Source organism: Thunnus maccoyii, chromosome 2 (assembly GCF_910596095.1).
Source record: "Thunnus maccoyii chromosome 2, fThuMac1.1, whole genome shotgun sequence".
NCBI lineage: Eukaryota > Metazoa > Chordata > Actinopteri > Scombriformes > Scombridae > Thunnus > Thunnus maccoyii.
In genome coordinates this window covers 3,064,096-3,070,162 of record NC_056534.1, presented here as the reverse complement: position 1 = coordinate 3,070,162, position 6,067 = coordinate 3,064,096, and the positions used below count along the sequence as shown (strand labels likewise).

The following is a 6,067-nucleotide window of genomic DNA, read 5'->3' as shown; positions in this document are numbered from 1 at the left end:
GAACGACTAATAACAGATATCAATTACCCTGAAGAGAACTTTAGGATTGTGGTGATTTCTGGTGATTTATTGCACATCGCATCACATAACATAGGAGGGGGGTCAGAATGACTGAGTCCAGTAGAGGAATTATTTGAAATGGTTGTGAAAAAAGGAGAGTAAGATGACAGATGAAAGGCCCTGGCATTCACGCAGCAGAAAAGTTCCAGGAAGAACCATTGTCGCTGGGGCTAAGATCCTGATAGGCCATGGGGGAGGTGCACGATTGGGGACACGGTCTGGATCTGGGCAGGTTTCGCCAGCATCACCTGGGTGGTCCAGGGCTTCGTCTGGCAGCACTGGGAAGCGGTTAGTCAGGTTGAGTGGTGAGTGGTGGCGTATTGGATCCCACACAATGGTATCCAGCAGAGGAGAATACAGAGTTCATATTTGAAGTATTCCTGGTCTGTGGGGCTGCTGTGTCGATGTAACTGGAAAGCTTGGAGTCCCGCCGCAGCTCCACAGAGAGCCTACGGATATCCTCCTTGAGGTTAGTGACCTCTCTGTTAGTGTGCAAACAGCAAACAGTCTTCACAGGGCATGTTGATAGCATAAAAACAGCAGTGATATTATCTGCAGTCCCTGTTAGCTAGCCAGCTCCTATGCTAAAAATAAGCCGGGTTATGCTAGCAGCAAATCCACTGGCGGCAGGCTATCCCAACCAGGAAGTACATAACTTAAGACAATAACAAACATCCAAAAGTCATTTACCTCATTAAAACATAATAGTAAAACAACCAAAATGTGGCTTAAAACAGGATAAAAAATTTACGACCTTCATGCCGACACATGAAATTGAGACCATAATGACTGGTTGAAAAAAATGATTGACTTAGTATTTCTATAGAGAAGTTGACGCCTCTTGAATGGGAGTCTGTTGGAGCCAGGTAATTTTTGGAGCCAGTCATCTAGCGACCGTCAGTGGTGTCGCACTTGAAGGTGCGTCCGCATTGGCATCGATTTCAAGCCATGGATGTTGCTGCTTGATCAGGCCCCTCCAAAGGGTCAGCAGATAAATCTGAGGGGTGGTGAGATGATTAATGGGAGAGGAAAGAAGAAAAAACAAAGTTCTGATACACAAATCTGTTTTCAGTTTATGGACTTTTTCTCTAATCTTTGATTTTTGCTGAAATATTGGATCATTTGAACATTTATTGAAATGAAAGCATGTGAGAAGTTTAGAGGGAAAAATCACTATTTGGTGGAGCTGTTAACAACTCATAGACATGTGAAATGTGACCCCGACTACACACTGCTTTTTGTGAGACGTCAAAAGCCAAAAAGGTTGGAAACCACTGGTTTCATCTTTAACAATGTGTTGTATTTTAAAAGCTTGTTATATTATCCATTGTGTCAAATCTTCATCTGAAAAGTAATTAAAGCTGTCAAATAAATGTAGTGGAGTAGAAAGTACAATATTTCCCTCTGAAATGTAGTGAAGTAGAAGAATAAAGTAGCATCACATGGAAATACTCATGTACAGTACTTGAGTAAATGCACTTTCCCCCACTGAATGTTCATTTTCTTGCCTTAATTTTAGCTAAATGATCCTCATTTTGTGTCTGTCAGGAACAAATAGACCCCGAGCTAAAACTTAATGACAGTTTCTTGGAGGCCGAATTGAAACAAATCTTTCCAGGAGAAAGAAAAATAAACAGTGAGCAACTTCTCAGAGTCAGTCTGCTTAATGGAGGTGGTGAGGTTGATGTTCTTAATGAGACGAAGGCTATTAGAAAGACCTGTTTTACTACTGTACACACATCAGACACAAAAAAACAGTCAATGAAATTTTGTCCAATAATAAGTAGAAAGATTTGATCTACAGAAACATGCTGTAGAAAGAAAAACATTAAGGCTGAAACATAAAAAGAGTAAAAACTAAAAGGACAGAAGTGTTCAAAGCTGTCAGGTGGAGCAATGCTACACAAGACTAGCTCTGCCTCGACTTACCATCCATAGATGCCTCATGAGAGCAATAAAAATCCAATAAATGAAAGCAGACGTGTTTATATGCACCTGAAAGATCTGGTGGGTGTTATAAAAGTGTAATAACAAGGATCAGTTTCTACTGAAGCATCGGCTATTCCTTTTGTTTGTGTTTTGTTATTTTTGGCGTGTTTCTGGACAGATTGGATTGCATTTTCTTTAAACACAAAGACTTTTTCATTTTAAACAAGCACAGTTCTGTTGATGAGTGTTTTCAACTTTGTATCAAACTTAATCAAAAGGCCACTGATGCACTATGAGGATGTAGTTTACACCTGCAAAAGAAGACCACTGTCCATTACAGACAGTCTGTGTTCATTCATCAAAAGCCAACAAGCAAACAAAAGAACAAAGAGATCATGGCTCCTGCTGCCTCTTCTGCTCTGGTAAAAAAAACCCATACACCTTCCCCGGCGCATGCTCGTGCTGTACCTGCCTACCTAGTAGCATATATGATTATGAAATTATATCATGACAGATTTGAAATGCAGAATCAGCTTACTATGCAAAAAGAGTAGCTCACCTAAAACTGTTTTCTTCTGCCCCTTACAACCATTAAAGGCCCTGAAAACTTATTTTGATATAGAGATCGATTGAAAGTGAATAACAATGTTTATTGTGAATTGCAAAACAAAGATTCTGGCGATTAGACTCTGTTGACGTGAGGCATCTTCATAAGCGTAGGACCTTATGAAGATAGGAGATAGGACAGGATGACTGATGGACCTTTAGTTGGGTCTCTTTGGACAACATGGAGGATATGGCGGTGATGGGGAGGAGTTGGGTTGTACAATAGTAGGTCTGGATGACAGAGTGCAGAATTACAATGATATTTAAAGAGCAGCACTAAGGCTCTGATTGGCTAGAGGAACACAGATGGAAAGATCATTGGTCAGGTATGGTGATGACGTTGGAAAGTAGGAATGACAGAGAAATAGAACAGAATAAGAAGCAATGTTTGCCCATAATTGAAGGTAGAGTGTGATGATAGACATCTTCCTCACTGATCATATGCCAAAGCTTAATTTTCTCACTCAGCTTTTTACTGAATAATGGGGTCCAACATGAAGACAATATTTTCTGCCAAAGTTTTGGTCATTTCAGATGGGAGATGTGGGTATTTTTTCTCTTCTCACTAGTTTGAAGGTGGCGTGGTGAGTTAGAAAAGGTGAAGTCAGGTACTTCTGTGTACCAATCAGGATTACTGATAAAATTTGATCAAAACACACCCACACATTCCTACTGAAGCTGATCAGCTGAGTTTTTGAGTGTTAAACTTTTGATAAATATTTCCTTAAGATGTTTTTTGTTACATGTATTGTTGCTTATTCATGAATATTTAAATAGGAGATATTCTGCACATTTCCAGCTCTATATTTCACATGATTTCCAGTTAAAAACTCCTTATTTATCTTCTACTGGTCCTTTATGCAACCCCTCAGTTCAACCTCTGTCTGAAACAGGCCGTTTAAGCTCCTGTCTCTTTAAGGCCCCGCCTCCTGATGAGCCCGCTCTGTTCTGATTGGTCAGCTTTCAGGAAGCTTTGTAAACAAACTATAGTAGCAGGATTTCACTTCTTTTTCTCCGTCTTTACTCCAAACAAACTATAGTAGTAGTAACATGAACAACACATGGAAAAACCTGAGCAACAAAGGCTGCAGAACGGACAGCAGTTTATGGGGATGCACGACCAAGCGGCAACCTCCGGGGCTGTAAAATGAAGCCAAAAACTGCAGTTCCTTGAACGGCCACTTGAGGCTCCAAAAGCGAGTCAATCCCCATAGACCCCCATGTTAAAATGTCCAACTTTACAGCAGAAATAAACATGTTTACAGCCTGGTACAAACAACGGTTTTGGTCTCTGTAGCTAATTTCCTCTTTCATGACAACTGTACGGGGGGTGAATTTTTTTATAACTCACCCGTTTAAGTTTTATTAAGCCGTAAAGTTCTGCATAATGAAGGACATGGCTGCTTTGAGTGACAGGTCCGCCAGCCGCTAGGTGGCTTGTTTCAGCCATTCGGCCCGCCTCTTTGCCCATTTTTGATTGGCTGGGAGTTAGCACGTCACCAAGATGGCGACGGCCGGAGCGGCTCACTTTGAGCTTCAAAACCGCTCTTCAGAAACCAACGGGTGACGTCACGGTAACAACGTCCATATTTTTATACAGTCCGACATCGGTTTGTCGGCAAGGTAGAAAAAAAAGTTGCAAAAAAAGGGTTCAGAGCAGGTTGAAGCCCTGACTTTTGACTTGCAGGCAGCATTTCTTCATACGGTCACCTCAAGTTTTGGAACTTCGACCATGTTTAACATCCGACACCATAACAGGATATAGATAACAGAAAATCACAAAAAACATTATATGCCCCTCTTAAAGTAAAATATTTACGATTTGAAGCCGGTTTCGGAAGTCTGGCGTGTTTCCATCCTGAAGAATATCTTCTTGGCCTCCTCCTGTAGCTGCACTCTGACTTGTAAACCGAGGTTTGATTTCAGTGGCTTGCAGATCAGAGTTGGTACTGCAGTTTGCACCCTGGAGGCTCTCTGGCACATCTAAGCAGACAGTGATAGATTGGTGAGATTAGAGAGCAGCGTATCAGACACAGACTCTTTGATCCATCGGCCTGAAAGCGCTCGGGCCTTTTCAAACGAGCCTCCGCCAGTGTGTCCCAGATCACATTTCAAAGACGGACAATGTCTACTGAGAAAGAGCCATTTAGCCCCGCTGCCACTGTAATGTAAAAACCAGGTAGCTGCCTCTTTCCTTCCTGACACGGATTCCTCTCTCAGTGCATCGAAACACAGTGTTTTCTTTAGAGCAGCAGGGTATTCTATTCAGGCGCACAGGCCATGAAATATGGTGCGTATCTGTGTTTGGCTGCGAGCCAGGCGGAGGGTCGGCATGCCGGCCAGACGGGACGGTGATGAATCGCTCAGATTTCACTTCAGTTGGAAACAGAACTTCACTCTTCTGGAAGACAGTAAAATGGTGAGAATCTTAATATATGTGGAACCTGTTGGGACGCTTTCTCCATCACAAAATAATCAATGCTAAAAGGCACTCTAGTGTTGGATTTGCCCTTTTTTCAGATTATATACTTGTGTTATTAATAATTATTGATGTATATGCTGTAACACCATAGACTCTTAGTGTTTGAAGTGAAAGATGTTTTTCTCTCCATTTTAACCCTCCGTCCAAACTAAAACTGCATTTTTTTTCTCCTCTGAAAAGCTTAACGGCCTCCAGAGCTTTGTAGAAACTCTGTCATATTGCTGACATGACATTGAGGAGCAAGAAGAAGAAACACAAACGACAATAACAGCAATGGTGGACGGCTTCATGTGTTCAGCGTTGCTCTCTCTTTATTGTCTACTCTGACAGCTTGTTAAACGTGGCTATCTGCCACATTTCTCTACTGAAACTGTTGGAATCTGCTCGCAATAAACTAAACGTCAGGAAGCTGTCACAGAAATTCTTTGCTGGTTTTCTGCTCATCTGTCCTCTGCACATGCCCAGTAGGAGCAGATTGGCGTTTTGTATTTGCAGGAATGAGCTGAAACTCTTCCTGTTTTAGAATTTAGCGGCTTCATGTAGACGTAGTCTCAGTAAAATCCATCAAGACCAGTTCATCTGTTTATTTTCAAGCACTGACTTATTTTATAGGTAATAAAATGTTACTGTTATTATAAGGACAAACTATAAAATCATATTTATTTATTTCTCCTTCTTTGGCTGCTTACTACAGAAAAACATTCTTGGACAAACAACAAAGACAATAATGCTTTTGTACAAAAGCATAATAGTATTTAGATCAATGATATTGTTCATCCTTTCATACAATATCTTTTATTTTTACATGACAAAAAGATTTGAGGGTGTGAACATGATTACACTTAGCCTGTAGTTAGCTAATGATAAGCTAACTCGTGACCTGGGAGTAATACTAGCGCTTCACTATGACTGTAAATTTAATTCATTCATATTTTGAATGTAGAAAAGAGAAAAGAGCCACAAACAGCAGCAAGACTGTGTTCCTATTCG

General features: G+C 40.9%; 1 long non-coding RNA gene across 1 annotated transcript; it reads left to right on the top strand.

Annotated features, from left to right (window-relative positions):
• Positions 1–4,381: 4,381 nt before the first annotated feature.
• Positions 4,382–5,485, top strand: LOC121883917. Its single transcript, XR_006092272.1, has 2 exons — positions 4,382–5,014; positions 5,258–5,485. It is a non-coding gene; the product is annotated as an uncharacterized LOC121883917 (long non-coding RNA).
• The last annotated feature ends 582 nt before the right edge of the window (positions 5,486–6,067 follow it).